At 46.1% G+C, this 25,338-nt stretch overlaps 1 protein-coding gene across 1 annotated transcript in view; it reads right to left on the bottom strand.

Moving 5' to 3' along the window:
• The window catches only part of TENM4 (teneurin transmembrane protein 4), a 740,746-nt gene that overhangs the window by 565,345 nt on the left and 150,063 nt on the right, over positions 1–25,338 (bottom strand). The window contains exon 3 of the mRNA XM_082410302.1: positions 23,224–23,279. The gene's annotated coding sequence lies outside the window, so the exon portion shown is untranslated. The remainder of the gene's footprint in view (positions 1–23,223; positions 23,280–25,338) is intronic.

Genomic DNA, 25,338 nt, shown 5'->3' with positions numbered 1-25,338 from the left:
CTTGGACTTTAAGCTCCACATGTATTTTGTTTATCGATGAACCTCCAATGCCTAGGATGTACCTAGTTCATGACAGACACCCAGTAAATGTATGTGATTTTGCTTGTTAAAATAAAGCACCCTCCAGACCTTGGACATGGATCCACTCAAGGATGGTCCTAAGAAGCAAAGAGAAACTAGTTTTTAATATATGCACCCCTATGTTCATAGCAGCATTATTCACAATAGCCAAGACATGGAAACAACCTAAATGTCCATCAACAGATGAATGGATAAAGATGTGGTATATATATACAATGGAATATTACTCAGCCATAAAAAAGAACGAAACAATGCCATTTGCAGCAACATGGATGGACCTAGAGATTATCATACTAAGTGAAGTAAGCAAGACAGAGAAAGACAAATACAGTATGATATCACTTATATGTGGAATCTAAAATATGACACAAATGAACTTATCTACAAAACAGAAACAGACTCACAGATACAGAGAACAGACTTGTGGTCACCAAGGGGCAGGTGGGAGAGGGATGGATTGGGAGTTTGGGATTAGCAGGTGTAAACTATTATATATAGGATGGATAAACAACAAGGTCCTACAGTATAGTGCAGGGAACTATATTCAATATCTTGTGATAAACCATAATGGAAAAGAATATGAAAAAGAATGTATAGATATGTATAACTGAATCACTTTGCTGTAGAGCAGAAATTAATATAACATTGTAAGTCAACTATACGTCAATAAAATAAATTAACAATAACAAAAAGAAACTAGATTTTCCTCTCGACACACCTACCAACCTATCCACAGGTCTTGGAGTCAGGCAGTTCTCAGTTCCAATTCTGATTCCACAACTTAATAAATCTGTGTCCTGGCCAAGTCCCTTTACCTCTTGGAACCACAGTTTCTCCATCTGTAAAGTGGGGCTATCAATCTCTACCTTGCATGGTTGTTGCACAGATTAAGCAACTGATGTAAAGTGGTCGAGAATAGCACCGGGCACACGGTAAGTACCTAACACCCAATTGCATCACATTGAAGATGACATCAGTGACAACTGTTCCAGTCATAAGACACATAGTTACTTTATTAGCCACTGAGTAAAGAGGAAAAAACCTCAACAACAGTACCAATTAAACTCTGACATGCCTATGGCGTGTAACACGCATCTCAATTTCAGAGATGTTAAAATGTTGAATTGCATGTGTCTTTAATTGAGGACATATAGTAAAAGCTCCCCTCTTCCCCCAGAGAGTACCCCAGCAGAACTCTTAGGTAGAAGATGCTAAGCTCTGATTTGTGTCAAATTACATGGAGTCATGAGACTGGGGCTTCACTGGAAGGTGAGGAATGACTTTTTACTGAGTGCCCACTATTGTTTTATTTACTCCTCAAAACAATCTTCTTGGGTATACTCCTCATTTTTAAAAGGAAGAAACGGCGGCTCAGAGAGGGTAAGTTGCCCAGCTAGCATACTGTAGCCTGGGCCTGTGTCAGCAGAGCCCCGCTGTCTCCAGCCGGCCCAGCCTGCATGAAAGCCCTGGGCTCCTGAGGCTGAGGCAGGCTCCCCAAGCCTTGTCAGCTGCATCCTGCTAATGTCCCGTAAAGGCCTAACCTCCTCAAACAAGCTCAGGATCAAACCGCCAGACGTGAGCTTATTAGATTTAATGCCAGGAACAAACCTTGCAAACAACAGGTTAAGGAGACCCCTGCAAAGATCTGTGAAAGGAGCAGAGCCTCGCTCTCCAGGGGCTGCAGGCTGGCGGAGCGAGGGGTTTGCACAGCTCTGCCAGCTCCACAGCCAGTGGAAGGGAAGAAAGAACAATGGCCTCCCACTCCACGGCCTCAGCCAGCCTCAACCTTCCTCCAGAGCACCCATTTGTGGGTGGGGAGAAAGGTGAAGGGTCCAAGGGGCTGGGATGGCCAGGGGTGGAAAATTGGGGGTGCTGTCAGAAGGGAGGCCCTAGTGCGTACGTATGTGTGTGTGTGTGTGGGGGGGGTCACCTGAAGTCATCAGTGCTTGAAATTTACACATCAAATGCAAACATCTAGTTGGTAGCAGGGGCGGGGGACAAAAAGCAAAAAAGCAGAAGCTTCACGCTAGCCACGGGGGACCGGATTTGCTCTTAAATCCCTGTGAGGGTCTTTCACAGGAGGCATAGGACTTTTGCTCTCCCAGGCTCACTGAGGCCAAGATGGGTGACAAACGCTGTTCCTGCAGATTGAAGATACAGGGGTTTTGCGCCTTTAATTCTCTTGCCTTTGAAAGTTAAGCCTCTTTCCATGGTGTCAACTAAATCAGGTCCCTGATTTCCTCATCTACGGAAGTTTAGACTTAATGAGAATTTCTCAGGCCTTTTCTTTGTTTAAAGTAGCTCCCTCCATCCCTGTCACAATTTTTCTAGAATACGTCTTTGGAAATCAGGTAAGAGAGGAGCTAGTCTGGCCAAGTGGAGGGCAGGACTCATCAGGCTACCCATCAGACCCCTCCCCTCCCATCCTCTGCTGAAACCCCAGCACCGGCAGAAGAGAGATTAGAAACCACTGAGCTGGCACTTCCAGCCGTGGCCTTCGATGATTCTCCTGTAAATTAGGGGGGGGGGAAAGCCTAGCCACGTAAGAGTGCAGCCTGATGTAGTAGAAGGATGGCTGGCTTTGGATCACAGAGGAAAGCGGTATTTTCATCTTAGTTCAGCTGTGACCTGACCTTCCTCATGGTTTGGCTTGGGTTCATTCTAGGTTCCGCCATTCACTTGTACACCTTAGCCAGGGTACTTCTCTCTGGGCCTCAATTTCCTTCAGGAGCTGGGAGAGTTCAGTGTCTGTCATACTGTACTCATGAGTGTCCTAAGGCCTCCCATCCCCTTCCTCCCCACTCCATCCTGCTTTCCTCTATTTTATACACTGTGGGTCCCTATAAAATTTCCTTTGAAGAGAGGTTTTTGTGGCCAATAAAAGTTTGGAATCCGCCAGACTGAATAATCTCGTGCATTGCTTTCAGACTTGACATTCTCTGATTCTAAAAATCTCCAAGTTACAATCTATTTGCCAGAACAAACAATGCCCAAAGAAGTCTCAAGCTGCTGGATATGGGTAAGTGGTGTGTGTGTGTGTGTGTGTGTGTGTGTGTGTGTGTGTGTCTGTGTGTGTGTGTGTGTGTGTTTTCAATCCTTCAACATTTTTTTTGGATGCCTCAGTCTCTCAGACACAAACCACATGCAAACATGTCACCTGGGAAGTTTGCCTGCTCTCTACTTATTTCTGTGCACAGAATGCCCAAAGGTGATGTGAGGCACATGCGTGTCTGTGCCCAGGCCAGCTCTCTGCTTTGTCCTCTGCAGCGGGGGAGGACACTGCTGCCCCGTGGCTTACAAACAAGCAAACCAATCGAGAGAAACACAGCTCTGCCAGGCAGGTACCCACATCCTGGGCTTTCTACTTCTCCTGATGGCCTGCCTCCTTCCCCCAGGCCTTCCCTGATTCTTGCTCATCTCTCCAAGATGGAAAAAGGAAGACAGAAAATGCAATCTGGTAACCATTTCAAGATGGTGATGTGATACTAGAAAACCTGCACGGAAAGGGCTGCAGACTTACAAAGTTTCCCAGGGCTTATTGGGTGAAACTTCCAGACCCAGGCCCATCCCAGCACCACCGCTGCAGAGACAGCCTGAGGGAAAATAAGATTTGATGCTGGTTCTCCCTGGGTGACAGGTAATCCTCAGCAACCTGCACAGACAGGCCTTCTGGTCCAGCCTAAGACTCCAGCAGAGGGGAGCAAATGACAGAAAAGCCAGACTGTGAATAAATCTATAATAATAATAATAATAATAATAATATATTAATAATATATAATATATATATAATAATCTATTTCTCCGGATCGTGTGGGTTTTATTTGGGGGAAGGGTAGAGCACACATGCTTTTCTGATTATACCTTCACTATGCCACCTAAAAATGAGGAGACACATAAGACTGTAAACCTGAAAGAGGCCCTAGAGATCATGTAGTTCACCTGCCTCATTTGAAGGATGAGAAAACTGAGACCCCATGTAAGGAAGCTCCTTGCCGCAGATCATCCAGCTAGTCTGGACCTCAGGCCGTTGGCCATTTTATTCACCTGCTAAGGCTCAATTCTCCTGCTGTGGCCTTCATTTGGTCACAGCACACTGTGGTAAGACAGGACAGAAGGGCCGTGCACGGCACATGTGGGGACGTGGTACCCGTGTGTAGGAGGAGCGTCAGGGCTGCCACGCGTGGTTGGTCAGGTTGTGCCCTGCACAAGGGGCACCCACTCTGGAGTGAATGAGACCTGATACCTGGCTCCCACTCTGCCCGCCCAGCTGTGTGCCCTGGTGCAGGGCTGTGTCTGCCTGGAGGAAGGGCATCTTTTCCTCATTCTCACGGAAGTGCTGCAAGGGCCAGCAGGGTTTCCGGGCAGCAGGAAGTGTTTACAGGGGAAAGACTAGAGCAAGTCCCTGAGATGAGTTTATGAGGCAAAGAAAGGGAGGGCAGCCATTCTGTGAGAGGAGGACGTGCAAAGGGAGGTATCAGAGTCCGCAGTCTCTGCAGCTCTCTGCTGGCCCAGGCCCAGTGCCCTGGAACACATGGGCCCTGACTGCAGGCATCTCTAGGAGGACCAGGCCAGGAGAATCCCTCTCTGGACACCATCAGACTAGACGGTTACAGACCCTGCACGTCTGGGCCACCTCTCCACCCCGTTCCAATCGCTCTGGGGTCCCAGTGGGAACCCCAAGGCCTCTGTCACTATCATACTCCTTGCTGCTCTGTGGGGCACCCTCTGCAGTCGCCCCCCCTCCCCGCCGGCCTTCTTTCCTGCTCCTCCACTTCCCGAGGAGAGAGGAAAGGAGAACCAGCGCAGCTGTTCTGCCTGCCCCTGGGGGTGGGCTGGCTGTAAACACTCCTCCCCTTCTCCCCCCAACTTCTGCTGCTTCAGGAAAGGGCTGAAGACACAGATTCTAAATACAGGTACATTGCCTATCCTTCTGCCCAATAGTAGCACGTTTGTGGAAGCCACTGATAGCATTATTCCCTTTCTTTTGGCTGCACTGGTGGGAATTCTCCTGCTTTCACAGTAAGGTAGGCTGAGCCAGCAGAAGGCTGGGGACCACGCTGAGCCACATGCAGCGAGAGCTCTGCGAACCGGGGGCTGCGCCACTTGATTTATGGAGCTCCGTTCCAACACGAGATTTATGAGTCTGTGAAGGGGGAGGCTCGGGAAGCGGGGGTGGGGGTGGGGGGCAGTTCTGGTTAATTGAATTTGTCAGCTTCCAGATGGAGGGGGCACTAACAATTGTTGATAATTTACTCTGAGCCAGGGATACTACGAAGGACTGCAAATATGGGATGTCCTCGAATCTTCCCAAGGGCCATGAGAGGTGGTAGAACTGTTGCCCCTGTTTTACAGATGAGGGCACTGAGAAGCTCAAAGAATGACGGTAATTGGCCTATGACTAACAGCTGGTCCATGTAAAGATGAGATGCGAACCCAGGTTTCGGGGACTGCAGAGCCTTGGCTTTTTATCACGCTGTCAGGACTACTTGCTTCAACGCTGGCAGAAAATCTTTTGAGCATGGTGTGGTTTGCTCCCTCTGTATGGTCTGTAGTCAGGGTCAGAGAAGTAAAGCAGCGACTTTGGAGTCCGGGGACTTGTACTCTGGGCCTGCCTCCATCAGGCCAACTTGGAGTAACTGCTTAAGCCTCTCTGAACCTTGGTTTCCCATCTGGAAAAGAGGGGTGCAGGTAAAGGAACTCCAGAGTCACTTTAAGCCCTGGCTCTTGGAGTCTCTGTTGCATTTCTTGGCAGGGAGGAGGGTCTTCTTTATATTGATGGTCAGTTATCACCATCCCAGCTCAGAAATGTAGCCTGAAAAGAGCACGGGGTGGGGGGATGAGGTGGGGGCTGAGGGCCAACTGAACATGTTATTGACCAGGAGACCCCGGAAGCCGCCTTCCTACAAGACTGCAGCTCAGTTGTCCTGCAGTGCCTCTCTACGAAGTAAAAGAGAACAAGAAAAGCGAATGCTGCCTCAGGCAGCTTTAATACAAATGAGGTCCTCTCAGTTTCTCAAATGCACTCAGAGAAGAGAAAAGGAGAAAGCAGATTGGAGAGAGCTTGTGAGTGACGGGTAACACGTGGGGCAACAGTAGGTATTGATCTCAATCAATTGTTTCTTTTCTCGTCTTGTTCCAGGGAGGATTGAAAGCATGGAGATTTAGGAGCTGGTGATACCTGAGAGGAAGGCAATGCCATTCACCAAGAAAGGAGTCTGTGAAGACAGCAGAGTCTAGAAACAAAGTTATAAGTGCCTGTCTCCAGTGGGAAAATGAGACTGGCTGGACAAATTGACTCATGACTGCTGGATTATTCTCTGGCACCTGCAGAAATGCACCCCTTAGGGCACCCGGCCTCACTGTCAGCATTTTGATGAAAGACTCAGGACCAAAACCAGGACCTCCTGTCCCACTTAATCTTCCCAAAGCTCTCTTCTCCAGAGGCCCCTGGGTATAAAACATCATTAAGGACACACACATTTTGGGTTTTATTGAGTCCCTAGAACCTCATGGAAGGATTCTCTTCCCAGACTCCAGACGCTGGAGGAGATTTCCCACCAGGCAGAGACAGAGGAAGTTCCCAAATCCTCGCCACTTCATCTTTGTTGTATTTTACTGAAGTTAAACCAATACTGAAATTTAATTTCCAGAAACGTTTCCTGGACCATTTCTCCGAGGAAGGAAGCGAGCCCATTAGTGAGCAACTAACGTGGCCCGTGGCAGTCTCTCAGGAATTCCCAGAGCAAGCGGCTCCGGAGCACTGCCGGGTATGTGTGTGCTTGTGCACAAGTGACAGGCGGGTGCGGTGACACTGTCACCATCAGGAAATCACAAACAACGGGATTGTTTCCAAGGTGAGACAGGGGTTCTGCACCCTCACAGAAACAGACAGAGCCTGAAGGGAAATCGCGCAGACATGCCAACGTGCGCAGACCCAGACAAGTGCACAGGGTCCAGGAACACAGACGCATCCAACAAGTACCTACAGGGCCCAGACGCACATGCCTGCACAGCAGACGTGTGCACACGCGTCTCCACCTGCAGAGTCCCCGGACACACAGGCATACAACTGTGGCTCAGCCCTCCAAGTGCCCGCAGACTTTGTTACTGGGGCCAGGGAGGGTAGTCCCTCCAGACTGAAGTCGGCCACCTTAGGGACTCCCCTCTAGGCACCAGCTCTGGAGGAACCCACCCCCAGCCCCCCTGCAAAGTGTTAGTAGGTTCGTTTTCAAAGCTGTTTTCTTATCACCTCTGCCCAGAAGATCTTGGAGCGAGTGCTCCAGGCAGAAGATGAATAACACACACTTGAGGGGGCTTAACATCTTATGAGCAGGACAGGGGATAGGATAAGATGGTGTGTTAAAAAGAGAGTGGCAGGCAGTCAGGGAGATGGAGAGTAAGCCTCCTCAGAGTCAAGTCTGCGTCTGTACTCTTGGATCCCCAGAGCCCAGCAAGGCAGCGGCACTTGGTAGTGCTTCATAAATCAGGGGTCCGCGGCCCAGTAGGAACCGGGCCGCACAGCAGGAGGTGAGCGGCGAGCGCGGGAGCAAAGCTTCATCTGCCGCGCTGCTCCCCGTCGCTCGCATTACCGTCTGAACTATCCTCCCCCGCCTCCCCACCATCCGTCTGTGGAAAAATTGTCTTCCACGAAACCGGTCCCTGGTTCCAAAAAGGTTGGGGACCGCTGTCATAGATGATTCCTTGATGCATTAATTCAGGGCTATTTCAGGCCAAACTCACTTGGTCTCTCTACCTTGCCTCCCCACTCCCCAGAGTATCAAGTCCACATTCATTACAGCCCAGCCTACAGGACACTTCCTAACGAGGCAGAACCTGTCCTCCCATGGCATCCCTCCCACCTCTCCCATGTCTGCCCTTCACTCACTGTTCCTGTTTCATTGAACTTCTTCCCATTTCTCCAGGACTCCAGGTCCTTCAGGTCTCAGAGCCTTTGTGCAAATTTTACCTCTGCCAGGAATACCCTCCACTTCCTCCTCTGTCTGGTAAACTCTCATCCTTCAAGATGCACATCGACCATCCCCTGCTCTTCTGTAGCTTTCGCCGTTCTTCCCCGCCCCTTGCTCTCCCTCTACGCAGGTTCACTGCAGCCTCCAAAAAGCTCCTGAAGACCTTCCTTCATCCCTTTGTGGCTATCACCCACACAGAGAGCAACTCTAGGGGGTGGGGGAGCCCTGTCCCACTCATCCCAAAGCCTGGCACTCAGTAAGTGACACTGGTGGGGACCCAGGGAACTGGGTACCATAGCTCCCGGACCTGATTCTGGGCTTTATTGAGTCCTGTAGCAAGCCCCCTCCTCATCTGGGGGAGGAGGGGAACAGAAGAAGCAGGGAAAGCCAAGAATGGGGACAAGACTGGAGATGGAAGCAAGTCTGGGACACAGATTGTACTAAGTCTGCTTCTAGGGCTGCTGCAATCACACGTGCCCTCCCCTGGGGCACATTCGAGGGTGGAATTCCCATTGCTCCACACCCTTGCCCCTTGGCGGGTAGCTCCTGCAGCCTCGTGTCCCACTTAATCTTCCCGAAGCTCTCTTCTCCAGGGGCCCCTGGGTATAAAACATCATTAAGGACATATTTCTCCCAGGTTCAACTTCCTAACTCCTCAGTGTGCAAGAGATACTGCTCTGCCTGTTGGCTGGAGAAACTGGGGCAGCCACACCAGGTCCGTGGAAGCAGGAGCTGTGACCTCTTCCTGTTCCTTTAAGGAAGCCCCCAATTGACTAATACCTGCTTAGCCCACTCAGCAAAATAAACGTATAAAATGAGACGATTTAAAATCTTTTTTCAGGCTTCCCTGGTAGCGCAGTGGTTAAGAATCCGCCTGCCAACGCAGGGGACGCGGGTTCAAGCCCTGGTCCGGGAAGATCCCACATGCCGCGGAGCAACTAAGCCCGTGCGCCACAACTACTGAGCCTGTGCTCTAGAGCCCGTGAGCCACAACTACTGAAGCCCGCGCGCCTACAGCCCGTGCTCTGCAACAAGAGAAGCTACTGCAATGAGAAGCCCAGAGAAAGCCCGCGCACAGCAACGAAGACCCAACGCAGGCAAAAATAAATAAATAAAATAAATAAATTTATTAAAAAATAAAAATAAATAAAATCTTTTTTCTTTATTGATTTATTTGTATTTCCAAAAGGTCGCAGTCAATTCTTTTTTCAACTGGATAGAAACCTGGATTGAGAGGAGGAAGTAAATTCAACTGCAAAAACACTGGAATATCTTTATATGCTGATCCTCGTTATATATTAGGCTCTAAACACAGAGCAATGAGGGAGATGTGTGTCCAGCCCTCCAGGAGCCTCCAGGAAAAGCAGAGCTCCCTGTTCACATTCAGATTCAAAAGGCAATTCTTCAGCACCTTTGAGGTGCCTGGGGATGTCACAGGGACCATAACACTTCCTTCTCATCACAACCCCAAAGGGAGGTATTATGATCATTTCTATTTCACCGACGAGGAAACTGAGGCTCAGAGAGTGAAGATAATTTGTCCAGGGTCAAGCAGCCAGGGGGTGCATTGGAATTTGAATCCAGGTCTATGCAGCTCCCAACATTGATGGTCTTACTTCCATAACGGACGTGGCACATCCTTCGTCTAGCTTGCAGTGGAGATTTCTGACGATGTTTAGAGAACTCTTATTTCATTTTGTTATCACAACAACCCTAGGAAGGAGGCATCAGTGTCCCTATTTTACCAACAAGCATAATAGGATTCAGTGTTATCCACTCCAGAATTCAATATTTTTGAGTCTGACCTCCTAGTGAGCTGGGATGGCTCTTCTAGGGCGATGGAAGGGAAGACAAGGTCCAGGAGATGGGGTATGCTGGATGAAAGGCCCTAGGAGACCTGCATTCTATTCAAGGACAATTCTCCAAGGTCTAGACCTGACTTTTGCTATCAGATATGGTTTCAGTTCCGCCTCTCTGGTACCCTTGGGCTGCTATTCAGGAAAGGTCACGAGTCATTAAAACATTTACCACCCCAGGATAAAGTGCAGACTTCTTCAAAAAGCACACAAGCTTTTTTGATTTAGGATTTGCCTCCTGGGGTCTCTCCAAGTCATCTTTCAGCGTTGTTCCTTTAAGCCCTTGTGAATGACTGAATGTAGAGACAGACTGTTCTCAGTGACCTCCTGGTTCTGCCTGGGCCTCCATCAGGCCAATTCCTATGCATCCTTCAAGTTTCCCAGTGGACCATATCTCGTCTGACACTGTCTCTCCCTGATATCTCCTCCCTCTACATTCCTGTGACCTCCTTTTATGCCTGTGTTATGGCCATGATCATGCTTGGTAGTGACTGTTTGCTTAGAGTCTGATCTTCCCCACCAGACTGGCTTCTCCCTTGGGACTGAAATGCATTCCCATCTGTGTGACCGGACACTGCAGTACAGGGCCTGCCATAGAAAAGGAGCTCAATATGGAATTGCTGAGTGAATTAATGAAGTGACTGAAGGCATGAGTGAATGACCACCACTCAAAGCGTTTTTCCTTTAGAAAAGCTCAGGGACTGAACATCATCGTGATCTGTCCTGTAATGTAGTGAAACCTCAGACCCTTGTTTCTTGTTCCAAGCAATTTCAGTCAGGAATAGTCTTTCCTCATTTTCACATGTTAAAAAGGAATGAAAAACAAACACTCAACTCTTTTGTTAACCTGGATGCCGAGCTATTAATATGTGTGGATATTTTGATTTTCTAGGAGGACATTGACAGGTTTCGGGGAGATAATGGTGTAAGCATTGGTCTTGTTCAGCATGTGGTCAAGAGGCCAATCTGTTGTCTGTTTTGGAGAAGGTTTTGCTTTCACGGAATATTCATCCAGGCATTTGTGCAGAAATGTTTAAAACAGTAAAAAAATAAAAAATAAAAAGAGGAAGGAACCATGTCTGTCTGTCCACCCCAGTTTCCCAGTACTGAATGTCTTGTGGCGTAATGGCAGGAGACCACTGTCCTACTCATAGGGAAATGTGCAGGCTTTAATCTAATGTCAAGTTTCTGTGGTCATAGACTCACCCAGCACAGGCACATGATAAGGCATAACAGTGAGCTGTCATAAGCTTTGTCCTCATTACAACTCTTTAAAGTTCTCAAAAAAAGAGGCAAGATTAACACAAATCCTTCATGAACTCTTGCAAAAAAACAGAAGGATGAACCCTTTCCAACTCATTTTATGAGGTCAGCATTACCCTGACACCAAAATCGGTCAAATATATCTCAAGGAATAAAAACCTACAATCTCAAGGAATAAAAACCTACAGATCAAGATCCCCTTTGATTATACACACAAAATTCCTTGACAAAATAATACTGAACTGAATCCAACAAATATGAAAAGGATTATACACCATAATCAAGTGGGGTTTTCCTAGGAATGCAAAGTTGGTTTAACATACAAAACCAATCAACATAATACACCACATTAAGAGAATAAAGGAGAAAAATCTCACGATCCTGTCAATAGACACAGAAAAGCATTGACAAAATCCAGCACCGTTTTATGACAAAAATACTCAATAAACAATGAATACAAGGAATCTTCAACTGGACAAAGATCATCTTTGAAGAACTCACAGCTAATATCATACTTAATGGTGAAAGGCTGAAAACATCCCCCCTAAGACTAGAAACAAGACAAGGTGTCTGCTCTCACCACTTCTATTCAACATTGTACTGGAGGTTCTAATCAGGGAAATTAGTCAAGGAAAAGTAAAAAAAGGAATCCAGTTTAGGGAAGGGAAGAAATAAAACTATCTCTACTCAGAGATGACAAAATCTTATATATAGAAAATCCTAATAAACGCACAAAAACTATTAGAACTAATAAACAAGTTCAGCAAGTTTGCAGGATATAAGATCAATGTACAACAATCATTTGTTTTCTGTATACCAGCAATGAACAATCAAAAAATGATATCAAGAAAGCAATTCTATCTGCACCAACATCAAAAAGAACAAAATATTTAGGAATACATTTTTTTTAAAGGACAGGCTTCTTTACAAGTGCAAGACTTCTTTATATGCTATATGTCTGATAATATTGAACATTACAAAACACTGCAGAAAAGGAGAGATATCCCATGTTTATGGATTGGAAGAATTAATATCATTTAGATGGCAATACTCCCAAATTGACTTACAGATTCGATGCATTCCCTATTGAAATCCCAGGTGGATATATTTTTTTAAGAAATTGGTAAGTGGATCCTAAACTTCACATAAAAATGCAAGAGACGCAGAATACCCAAAGTAATCTTGAAAAAGAACAACGTTGGAGGACCCACACTTCCCAATTTCGAAACTTACTCTGAAGCTACAGTAATCAAAGCAGTGTGATATTGGCATCAGGATAGATAGAGAGATTAATCAAATAGAATTGAGAGTCCATAAATCAACCTTCACTGGGGAAATAATAGCCTCTTTAACAAATGGGGCTAGGACAACAGGATATACACATGCAAAAGAATGAAGTTGGTCCTGTACCTCCTACAAAATACAAAGCTTAACTCAAAGTGGATCGTAGACTTACATGTAAGAACTAAAACTATAACACTCTTAGAAGAAAATATGGGAGTAAGTCTTCATGGCTTGGGATTAAGCAAAGTTTTCTTAGATGTGATACTCAAAGCACAAGTAACAAAAGAAAAAACAGACAAATTTCATCAAAATTTAAAACTTCTGTGCTTCAAAGAACATTATCAAGAAAGTGACAAGACAACTCAGAGAATGGGAGAAATTATTTGCAAATCATATATTGGATAAGTGACTTGTTTCCGGAATACATGAAGAACTCACAATGCAACAACAAAAAGAAAAATAACCCAATTAAGAAACGGGCAAAGGACTTGAATAGACATTTCTCCAAAAAAGATATAAAAATGGCCAAAAAGTACATGTAGAGATGCTGAACGTCACCAGTCTTTAGGGAAACCTGAATCAAAGCCACAGTGAGATATCATTTCAAATCCAGGAGAATGACTAAAAAAATAGAGAGACAGAGACAATGAAAAGAGTTGCAAAGGATGTGAAAAAATTGGAAACTTCATACATTGCTGGTGGGATTGTAAAATGGTACAGTTACTTTTGAAAACAGACTGGCAGTTCCTAAAAATGTTGATCATGGAGTATGACCTAGCAATATCATTTACAGGCATGTACCCCAAAGAACTAAAAGTATGCATCCACACAAAAATTTGTACACAAATGATCATAGCAGCATTATTCATAATAGCTGAAAAGTAGAAATAACCCAAATATGCATCAACTGATAAACAGATAAACAAAACAAGGGTGTGTGTGTGTGTGTGTGTGTGTGTGTACGTGTGTGTATTATTCAGCCATAGAAAGGAATGAAGCACTGATACATGCTACAACATGGATATTGAAAACATTATGCTAAGTATAAGAAACCAGACACAAAGGCAACATATTATAGGATTCTATTTATATAAAACATCCAGGGTAGGCAATCTATAGAGAGAGAAAGTAGCTTAATGGCTGCCAGGGGCTGGGGGCAGGGGGAGCAGGGAATGGGGGGGGGGGTGGTGACTGCTAATGAGGATGGGGTTTCTTTTTGGGGGTGATGAACTGTTTTAAAATTAGATAGTGGTGATGGTTAAATATTTCTAGAAAACACTGAATCGTACAATTTAAAAGAGTGAATTTTATGGCATGTGAATTATATCTCAATAATGCTGTTATTAAAAAAGAACACATGCAAGAAAGAGACAGCAGAGATGTGGAAAGGTGGAAACAACTGACTTGCTAGAAGTGGGAAATTGGAAGGTAAGTTTATTTTTTTCCTGTTATTGTTGTTTTAATGTTGTTTGTACAATAAAATGTGGAAAGGAGAGAGAGAGAGAGAGAGAGCGCACCCAGTATAGGAGGTAAGAACTAGTTTGGAGTCCGGGGCTCTGAAGCTGGTGTCCCTTCTCTGCTAGTTACTGACTCTTGAGTAAGTGGCTTCACCTCTCTGGGCCTCAATTTCTCTTTGTTCGAGAGTGGAATAATATCAGCCTCCTAGGCCTGTAGGATTACATGAGACCTTACATCCCCAGAGCAAATATATAGCAGATACCCATAGTTTTCATTATCTTTCATCTTCATTTATTTCTTCAAACAATTACAACACCTCTGTTATATCCTGGAGATATAGATGAATTAAGATTGGACCTTGTTCTTAAATATCTTGGAGTTTAGAGAAGTAGACAGACATAAATAACTAAAACAAGTTCTTTGGGAAGGGTCATAGTACAGATTTCCACAAACAGCTGGTTGGACAGTTATCTGCATAGTCCCGATACATTTGGGAACTTCTGCTGGGAGCTACTGGTGAAGGGGCCAGACCAAGAGGTGGAAACTCACAGAAGAAAGACAGCATCTGTAATCACAAATCACAGGTTTGTTCCAAAGCCTGTTCTCACGTGTGTTATCACATGCAATCCTCAGACAATGCCCGCGAGGAAAGTATTATTACCCTATGTTATAAATGAGAAGACTAAGTCTTAGAGAGGGCAAAATAGTGTCCTGTTCTCACAATGCCAGCTCCTGGTGCAGGACCCCTTCTCTTTGCCATAGCCACCGCTTCTTCTGAGCAATCTTGGTGACATCCCACTAGGAAGGAATATTGGGGTGGTGGTGAAGAATCAGAAAATGAAAAGGAGTGCTCTGAAAGTCAGGGCTGGTAGGAGGTATTGAGGATGTAACCTGCTCCCTTGGAGTCCAGTGAGAAAGCATACTGGATGGAGACTGGAGAACCCATTCAGCCCTGGATCACCCAATGAAGACTGAAAGCACTCCTTGAGGAAATCCTCCTGCTCTATAGGTCATCAATGTCTAGTAAATTCTTCGCTGATCTCGCTAAGAAAGGAAGTGGGGGTGGGGAAGGAAAACATGGTATCATTTATAGAGTGCCTACCGTGTACAAGGCATTATACAAGGTGCTTTCCCAACAGCAGGCACTTGAGGCATTACAGTGGCCACTTTCTATATTGACTCTGAGGTAACACTGAGGACCAGAGAGGTCAAGTGCCCTGTCCAAGGTCACACAGAAAATCTGTTATCAGAGAGAGGAGTGATGACTCAAATCAGACTCTCTTTCCACTCACCCCGAGGATTCTAAAGTCCTCCCTGTGCAAAGAAGTCATGGTCTGAAGGGCAGAGGGCTGTAAGAGTTCAGAAGCCTCACAGCATCAGGAGGTGGTCGGGCCCTTGTCTTCCATCTACACAGCAGTAAAAAAACACCAGCCCACATTTTAAGCGTGAGGGGTGGGACACTGGTTTTATTTTTGTATCTCTAAGTGCTTAGCTTCAGAATAAAGTATCTGGCACAGAATAGGAGCCTCTATAAGTATTCTTTAACAACAACCTAATTTACCTTTGGTTTTGATGGAATCAGCCCTCAGCTAAAAGCAAAAGACCTTCCTTTACCAAATGCATCTTCCTTAAAGGAAGATTACAGATGACAGCATAGGCACTCGGCTCAGAGACCCAGGTGGGTCCCTCAGTGATGCTGCCAGGCTTTCAGCAGCTGGCCAGCTGGACCAACTGAAGTCTCATTTATCAAGAGTTATAACAAGTCGCTTGTTGGCTTCAAAGTCAGCCCCATCCCATCAATCATGACAGTGAGTCTGATCCCAAAGGCTCCCCACCACTGGAGCATCTCCGGAATTCAAAAAAAACTAAATACCCCCAGCTGATGGGCCCAGGGGCCAGGCTGTGCCCAGCACTCTATAATTAGCTATACCCTGTTCAGGGAAAGCAGAAGGGTCTCCAACCCACCTGGCGGTGTGGGGTGGCCCCGACACCCTGCAATGGTTCATAATCACCAGTGGGATTAGCAACTGAAGTTTGTAGAGTTCTCAGCCAGGCAAGACTCAAAAAGGAGAACCTGGAGTCATCACCTCAACAAATATCTCAAAGGTAGAGAAAAAAGGACACAGACTTTGGGAGCTAACAGACCTAAGATAAAGCCCACCCCAGTCATTTGCAAGATGTCTCATCTTCAAAAAGTATCTTAACCTCTCTAAGCATCTGTTTCCTCATGGGCTAACCACGGATGCCGTTTATTGCTATTTTGGAGGCTAGAGAAGCGAGTCATATGGACAGATTTAGCAGGTGACCAGTAATGTGAACTGGGTGAAGAAGGGACATCTGAAGTGGCCAATGGTTGAAATAAGAATGGGTGATATGACAAGAGAATATGTAGTAAAAAGTAAATTAATTTTTTAAAAAAATTTAAAAAGAGAGGGAGAAGAAAAGGAAATGAATCATGGGGAAAACTGCATTTAGTAAGGGAAAAGAAAAACAAGCCACAACTCAAATAAATGGAATGTGGTCAAAGGGAATAATGAAATATATTTTAAAAATCACATTTTCCACTAGTCATGTCAGGGAACTTGTCTAAGGTTTTCCAACTGTCCAATGTTGAAACATCAATCATAACACTGAAGGCCTATTGTTACACCATCAATGAACGTCTCCTACAGATGGAGAGGCCAAAGGGAGCCAATGGGTTCCTTCTCATGAGCCAGTTCCAGCTGGTTGGTAATGTTTATCTGGAGCACTGTTTTTGAAAAAATTCTGAGACCGCATCTGAACACAGTGGTAAAGAGAGCTGTTTCAATTAGTGATGTGTGCGGTAGGACGTAAGGAAAGAAGGGCAACCTGCATGCCCTGTGTAGTGGATGCTGTGATGTGCTGCCCAGAGGAGCCCTTTGGGACTGAGGCACTCAGTGCCCCAGCTGTGCGGACTGTTGCTGCTGGCTGCGGACAGCTCTCAGTCGAGTCCCTCTCCAGGAATGGTCCTCAGCCCAAGGCAGCTGCCTTACGCAGGGGCAGTACCCAGCTGTTGCTGCCGAGGGCGGTAAGGTCAACTCCCCTTGACTCAATGCAGGGAACTGAAGGACCATCCCAGCTCCAGAGCTCCCTGTGGGATCGGTTGATGCCTCTGCTGTGACGGCATTGCCGCTCAACTCCTCCCTCGATCTAATCTTACTTCCCTTACTCCTGGACAGGTGTTGATCCTGAGGGCAAGCCCCGTAAACTTTCAGCACACAAATCTCTGTCCCAGAGTCTGGTCCCAGGAACCCAACCTAATACATCATGTATCTGCCATTCCTGCACAAGCTATACCTCTCTATGTCTAGCTAATAGCTTGTCATCTGTGTTTACTTACCTCTCAACAAAGACTCAGCGTTAGCCAATGAGAACATGTAATCTATCAGCTTTCCCTTTTCCCCTTGTTTGCAAGGAAACTCAAAGATAAGTTCTCCATTCTTTCCTCTCTTGCCTGGGCTAGAGGTTCTGCTTTAGGCTTGGAGGCTCTCTAAACTAAAAATGACGGGTTGGCTCTTTTCCTCTCATTTTTCAGTCTCTCCTCCCAGGCTCTAGCCCTGGAAGAGATAGCATTTGCCACTGACTCACTTTTTGGAATCGTTATAGATTGAAAATGTCACCAGAAAGAGGGACAATATATGTTAATGACTCTCATTGGCATGGCACTTTCAACTTATATGTACGTATTATTTTATAGACACAGCAGCTCTTTAGAGTTATTATTATTTCTTTTGAACAAAAGGTACAGAGAGGTTAAATGATTTCCCTAAAGTCAAACAGCTAATGAGGAGCAGAGCCTGGATATGAATCCTGATCTGCCTGAATCTCAAATGCATGCACTTTTATCTAACATTTCTTCTGCTATTCCTTTTGCCTTTCTTTTTTTTTTTTTTGAAGAAAAGGGGGAAGGAGAGAACAAATGCTCATAAGGAATTCTGCCAGAAAAGCTGGCACATCCTTCTTATTTGAGAAAGCAGTTTGTTCGTAAAGGCACAGCTGAGTTAATCTGGGAATCATGTCCACAGGCAGGCAGGAAAGCCTGATACCTGTCTGCTAAAGAGCCATGCCAGGGGCTGGGACAGAAAAGACCAACGACCAGCTCCTGCTCCCAGGTCTGCCACGGCAACATAACCAGGGCTTCTGCTTTGGTGGCGGTGGGCATGGTAGACAAATCGCTGAGCCCCACATGGCCATGTGGGCTGGTGACATTCGGGTGACTCTGTGGCCCTAGGATGGATGAGGAAGCACGGCAAGAACCTCTCAAAGACAGTCAAACTGTTTTGGTTCTGTGCAGCCTGTGGTTCACAGGCTTGTTGCTGGCACAACGTGTCTGCATTGGGATGCAGCTGGCTCTGCACAAAAGGGAGGCTTGCAACCAGGAGTGAAATTCAAAATACTTAACAACGGATATGGCACAGACAGCAACCAATCAGAACAGACACAATAGCCAATGAGAGCAAATGTTGGCTGTCAACAAACAGCGCGGCCATGGAGTACATCCCAGCTGAACACCAGTCTTGGCAACAAGGAAGCCCAGTGAGCAAACAAGGAGAAGAGGATGAGCAAGGCCAGTGTCCAGGAGCCAATAGGGAACTGTCTGCCTATCTCCAGGGGAAGTCTCAGAGAGGATTTCACTAAACCCCCAGGCTTCTGCAGTGCATGGTTTAAAAATCATTGCTATGAGGGAAAAAGGAAATACCCTGGAGGCCCAGCTTCAAGAACCAGTATCACCACTGCTTTTGGGGTGCACAGGGCCAGCCTCCAGAGGAGTGAAGCCCTGAGCCACCCAAAGACACGTCCACGAAGGCTTTAACTGACATGTCATCATGTTGTCATCCTGCTTGCTTTTCTCTTGGCCAAGGAGTGTTCATGTGTGGTCTCCCAAAGCAGTTGTTCTGTTGTAGCGTTTAGATGAGGGCACCAGCATACCTCACTAGAGTCCCCGGGACACAGAACAAACCTGGATTCATGCAAAGTGGGCCCTGGCCCCGTCGGGAGTCAATACTCAGAATCCTAGTCGCATCCGGGCAGCCTCCAGAGTAATTCCAAGTCCCTCTCTTTCCCAGCTCACATCCTCCTCCCTGCTCCTTAACTTTCACTAAAAGCACACGCTCCCGGCTCCCCTTTAGACAAAGTCACAAGGGGTCAATTATCTTGTGGCAACGTAGGTGGAGTACCATTTCTTCAGCCTGCGTAAGATGAAGCTCCCCATGATGAAATAAGTCATTGGTCCATGAGGTCTTGTGGGAAGTTACCAGAAGGGAAGGCCCTCCCTGGAGAGCAAGGCACCAAGGCCTTTTCCCTCGCCCAACCTTACCCACCAACAAGTCTGCGGCAGCCTAGTTGCCAAGCCTAAGAAATGCCCCCAGAAAACGTCACTGAAACGCTTCACCACTGTTCTCAAAAGACTGTGCCTCTTGATGTTGACTTCATCCCCACTTGCGTCCTGTAAATCAGGTCTACTCTCCAGAAGGGAAACCCTTGTCTCATCCGTCTTATTAGTGGTTCTTCATACTGTCTTTCATATGTGACTGTGGCCACCCCAGCCTTCACCAGCTTTCTCCCTTCTGGATGGAAACTTCACACAGCTCCAGATAGGCAGGCACTCGATTTGAGTGACAGCTTCACAGGAAGTCACTGGAGGAGCCCTGGGCATCCGCTGTGGTGTGAGGGATGCTGGGACATCTGGGGGAGGCCAGAGCACAGGGGCAAGGCAAGACACCACAGGTAAGCAGTCAGCCGGGGGTCCTATTTCCAACTTTGCCACTTAGCAGCTGTGTAACCTGGGAACGTTCCTCAAAACTCTTCAAGCCTCTATTTTCTTTGTTATAAATATTATAGTAATAATAGTACCTATCTTACAGGGTTGTTTCAAGAATTAAACAAAATAATATACATATAAAGCACTTAGCACTTTTCCCAGCACATAGTCAGCGATCAGTACAGGGAGGCATTATGAATATTGTTAATCATTCAAACATTTATTGATCAGTTGCTCTAAACCCTGTGCCTTGCTAGGGGCTGGGGCTTCCAGTTTCTGCCCTCAAGAACCTCACAGTCCGGTGAGAGAGGACCACAGAAGAACCATCCATTAGGATGCCATGTGGTAAGTGCTTTATTAAATAATTACTTTTAAAAGAACTGTCACTAATAGGCGACAACCGTTTTCTGCTCACCATTGGGTGCTACGTGCTTTATAGAAACCGAGACTATATGCTTTCTAATCCAAACACCTGGCTTCAAATCCTAGCATTATCACTGAATACTTAGGTACTCTTGGGTATGTTAACTTCTTTGAAACTTAGTTATCTCATTTGGAAAATGGGTATAAAGTTAGAAAAAAATATACCTAGTATCACAGTGCCTTGCACACAGTAGGTGCTTAACAAAATAGATGTCCCTTAAAGCAACGACTAAGGGTGTTTGGAGAACTGACAGTGGATGGCTGTTGCCCCAAGCCCTGGAGCACCGCCTGGGTAAGCCTCAAGGTCAAGGCAGCACATCCACCTAGGATGCGTAGCAGGACTTTAATGTTCAGTGGCTTGGCTGGTTTGGAGCCAGTTCTGAGCCAACCAACAACTGGAGCCATAGGGACCGGAGGCGGGTCCCTGCAAAGGAGCTGCTGGCAAGAACTAGATAGAATGTTCCAGATAGGGCAGACCCTCCAGGACCAACCAAGGCACGGAGAAATTGAGTAGTTGGTGCAGTAAGAGGCCAAGCTAGGACTCTAATGAGCGCCTGGTATATTAATCAAGGCGGGAATACCCCAACTCAGGACCGCTCTGCAGCCTGGAGCTATAGCGGCTTCTACGTAGACCACAGACACTGCACACTCAGCCCTGTGCCCGGTACCCCCGGGCTGGGTCCTGTGGGGTGAACAAGGATGATCCAGGAAGAGCTCCACACCCTAACGGAGCGCTTCACTGCTGAGAAGGAGCCGTGCGAATCAGAACACACCAGCCCCAGAACTGATCCCGTGCACAGAGAAGAACGAAATCACACAAACCCAGACCTGCTGACACAAATGAACGTTCCTGCAGTGTGGCTTGATAAGCCTGTTGCTAAGCCTACCTGGTTTCCTGTCACGGAGCACCTCGTTCTCAGCTCAGGAAAGATAATAACTCTGGGAACCAGCTTCCTTAGGCGACCTGGCAGAATGCTTTCAGTCCAGAGCAAAACCTGTCTTTCAACACAGCTTCTCATCCTCCCGTGTCAGACAAGGGGAAACCCAATCCATGCAGGAAAGGGTTTGCACACACGCACACACAGTCCTGCTGGGTGTCAGTGGCTGTAAGTGACCCTCAGGGAAAGGAAGGAGCCCCGGATCTCTGGGCTCAGAGTACCTCCTAAACAAAGACTCTAAAGTTTCCTGCTGGGACAGGGCGAGACACAGGACGCTCAGATTCCAGGCGTACCCGCAGCTATCATCTGTCAGTCCTGACACCAGCCCTGTCTGTGTCGAGGTCCAAGCAGAGAGATCAGAAAGCGCGGGGTAGGGGCAGGGGCTGGGGAGGGCAAGAAAGGGGAGAAAGGGCTTTGGAGAGACCAATATGAATAGTAGGAGTTTTTATCTGACCCCAAAGAACAGGGCAAGGGAGAGCTGTGTGATCTAAGCCAGGATGAAAGAATGGCTGGCCTCCCCTTGTAATCAAAGAGCTTAATGATGCTTATTAAAAGCCCATTTCTGGGTCCTGTTGAAAAATTATACCCGTTAAGTGTTTTCTTTTTTTTAATGAGAATTGCTTCCTAGAGATTAAACACACACACACACACACACACACACACACACACACACACACACACTCGTTCCTTACAAACCCCACTCCCCACCCAGGCACACACATTCTCCACAAATCCTGCACATCCCAGATATCACACATATGCTAGTCATCTTCATTAAAGATGGCCACAATTCACAACGTACACACGCACAGTAAAACAGAGAAACCAGGCCCGGTCCCTGCGGTGATTCATGCACCCTTTGAAAATTCCAGACTTGGAGGGAGCCCAAGAGCTTCCTGCTCAAGAAGTTGTCATCCCACAAACAAACAGCACAGCCTCTAATCCACATCATTCTCCATGTCTTGCCTGAGGCCAGGCAACTCTGCAAAAGCAGAAGCTCCCAGGATCATTAAGCTTTGGTGGAAAGCGACATGTTCAGTAGGGTCACTGCAGAAGAGGGGGGGCTGTGCCCCTCTGGCCCGTGGCGGGCTTTCTCTGATATGCTGAATCGCAGCCACCTGAAGGAGGTGGCCCTGGGCCTGCGGCATGTTTTCCTCTGGTTATCGGCTTACCCAGAGCCCAAGGCTGCCTTCACTCTCAGGCACAGAAGACATTGCTTTCTGGAATAATCAGTCAGACACAGGAAAGTACTCCTTGCAGAAAAGTATCTCTGCACCAGCGTGGGTTTCCTCTGGGTGCTGATGTGCCCAACATTTTACTCACTGCTAAGGGGCAGGGTACAAAAACGCCCGTTCAAATGCCAAAACCATCGGTGGGACAGTGTGCTGTTATCAAAAACAAATGCTTAGGAGCTAGTAAATCTGGTTTCAAGGGCAGCTCTAACCCTTACTCACTCAATGGCCTCAGCCAACTCTCTAAGCCATAGTTTTCTCCTCTGCAAAATGGTAATAACAACTTCTTTCCATCTTATGGAGTTTCGGGGAAGATCACAAAATGCCCTAGAGATTGTAAACTCCAAAGCAGATGTTAGAAATTCTCATGATGAGACAGTAATGAGGAAATGGAGGAACTCATAAATTGGGCTGTGAGTGCCTCCCGGGCAAAGCTTATGTTGTGTTTATCTTGTCATCCTCAGTGCCTGGCACAGAGGGCAGCACCACATATTCTGGGGAAAAACAGTTTGAAAGAAAGAATGAAAAGTGAGTGAATCCCTGAGTTAAGTGGTTTGTTCAAGGTCACAGAGCAGCTCACTGTGGGACAGGAACCCAGATCTTCTAACACCCGTAGTCCAGGGCTCTGTTTTAGATGAACCAAACTCTTGGGTCTGTTGAAGACAGGGCAGTGATATCCCATTAGCCACAGCACGGGCCCGGTTTGCTTAAGAGGCCTTCACAAACCCACCTGTTTAGCATTCCAACTCAACAGTGGGAACAAACAGAAACCACAAGTGCAAATAATACCCAAACGCCTCTGACCAACTCATCTTATTTCCTGACTTAATTGCGCAAATCAGAAAAATCTCAAGACTGGGGAGATGGGGCTTCAGAGACTGAATCACAGAGACTAGACATAGATCTTATTTCAGGCTCACTTTCAGCATTATCACTTACCTACTGACCAAGTGTCCGAGAGATCACTAGCCCTCTCTGATTCTCAGTTTTTCCATCTGCAAAACAAGAAGACGATCACAATTAATCCCTTGAGAACACTGGACTAAAAGGCGTCATAAGTTTTATACCCAATATTGGCTACCAACCGCTTATGATCCCATGTAACTGGGGAAGTTGCTAATGATTAGGGGCTGGAAGAGAATTACTTCAAAAATGAAGTGTGATAGGCAAAAATGAAGCATGACAATTAAAATAGTTACATGCCAAGAAGGGCACCAACGGCACCCATCTCTCAGTACAGAAAATTCAGCTTTCCAATCATTTTGGCAACTTATTTTTATTTTTCATAGATGTCAACATGCAAGCAATCATTAATTACCAGGAGACACAGAGCAAAGAAATATGCTACGACATCAACATACTCACTTCTGACATTTGGGGGTATTTTTCCAATTTCTTCCCTTCTCTACACAGAGTTTACCGTTTTGCAGAGTAGGGGCTATGAAGATGTACTACACTGGAAAGTACCCCTCAGATCACGACTACCCCCTCCACACCCCCATGACTGTTGCCTTTGTAATTAACTCATTTTCATTCCCACGCCTTTTGTCAGTTTCCCCAAGACCTTTCAGGCCTGTGGTCAAGTCTCTGCCGGGCACTGCGCACACCTGAGCCCAGTGGAGTGAGGAGAACATGACTTTAGGAGCCCTCCGCTGGTCTTTCCCCAATCAGGGTTCTGTTACCTCATCTGGAAAGTGAGGAAACTGGCCTGGCCAATCTCAGAGATCACTTTCAACTTCGAAAGGTGAGGCCAAGGAAAAAGGAAGGAAACATAGATTCAAGTCCCTACTATGTGACAGCTACTGAGCCAATAATACCTATGGATATTATCTCATGATCCTCATAATCACCTTGGGAGATGTTACAGGCGAGAGAATGGTAACTCAGTGAGGTTTGGCCATCTAGCCAATGTCCACTGCAGTCATGTCGGTACCACTTTCACGATTTTCGCCATATCAATGTCTCACTGCTATTACCATTTACTAATTTTTCCAAATCAATTCACATATTTTACTTAACTCTAATTCTAATGGATTTTAAAAAAACGTTTCTCACACTACTATATATAAAATAGATAACTAATAAGGACCTACTGTATAGCACAGGGGAACTCTACTCAATACTCTGTAATGACCTATATGGGAAAAGGTCATTTGCATATATATAACTGATTCACTTTGCTGTACAGCAGAAACTAACACAACATGGTAAATCAACTATACTCCAATAGAAGTTTTTTAAAAGTTTCTGCAGTTCATTATTTCTTCCTCCTTTCTCTGTATCCCAATGAAAGACCGCCTTTCAATTAACATGGATTCTATAATTGCAAAATGGTTGCTATTTAAAGGAATTTTTAATCACCATCATTTTTGTAAAACTATCTATGAAGTCATAGGTTTGATGTGCTATTCATATACGTTTTCCAATACTCATTAAAATAAATGTTTGAAATTTAAAATGCTCATCCATTTCTATCCTCCTCTCAGCAGTGCCCCTGCTTTACCTTGGGAAAGCTGGTTTAAGTTCCCTCACTTTGCTGCAGCCAGACCTTGGAATCTAAGTCTGTCCTGTTTCAAAGCTGAAACTGCAAGAACACCTGATGCTTATTATTTGTCAGGAAAGTTGCCAGAGGTCACACAGCTGGTAACTGAAGGACCTGGGACTGGGGTCCCCACTGGCCTACTTCTGACCCTGTGCTCTGTGAGTGTATTAGGTTTCACCTCTGGCCTTCCTCAGACCCCAAATTTTCAATTCCATGTCATAAGGCCACCAATTAAGTTCTGTTTGCAAATCAAGGCAGAGTCACGCCACTCTGTTAGGTCACCAGTTTTTCCACAAAGTCACTATATCTAACAATGCATATTTAAATTCCCCAAAGGGCACTTTGGTAGGCAGCTGCATAATTTCTAAAAACAAGTTTAGGAAATGTGAAGTGAAAGCGACTCCTTATTCAAAGATCCAAGATAGTAACCAAGGAAATAGAAAGAGCTGATAACATAATATCTAGGAATGCCATTGCTACTGCCAATGAGTATAAGATCCAACCGAGTCAGG

The sequence above is a fragment of the Balaenoptera physalus genome (genome assembly GCF_965194825.1).
Source record: "Balaenoptera physalus genome assembly, chromosome: 10".
NCBI classification, from domain to species: domain Eukaryota; kingdom Metazoa; phylum Chordata; class Mammalia; order Artiodactyla; family Balaenopteridae; genus Balaenoptera; species Balaenoptera physalus.
Note: the sequence above shows the minus strand (reverse complement) of the source record. Positions and strands in the feature narration are given on the sequence as shown.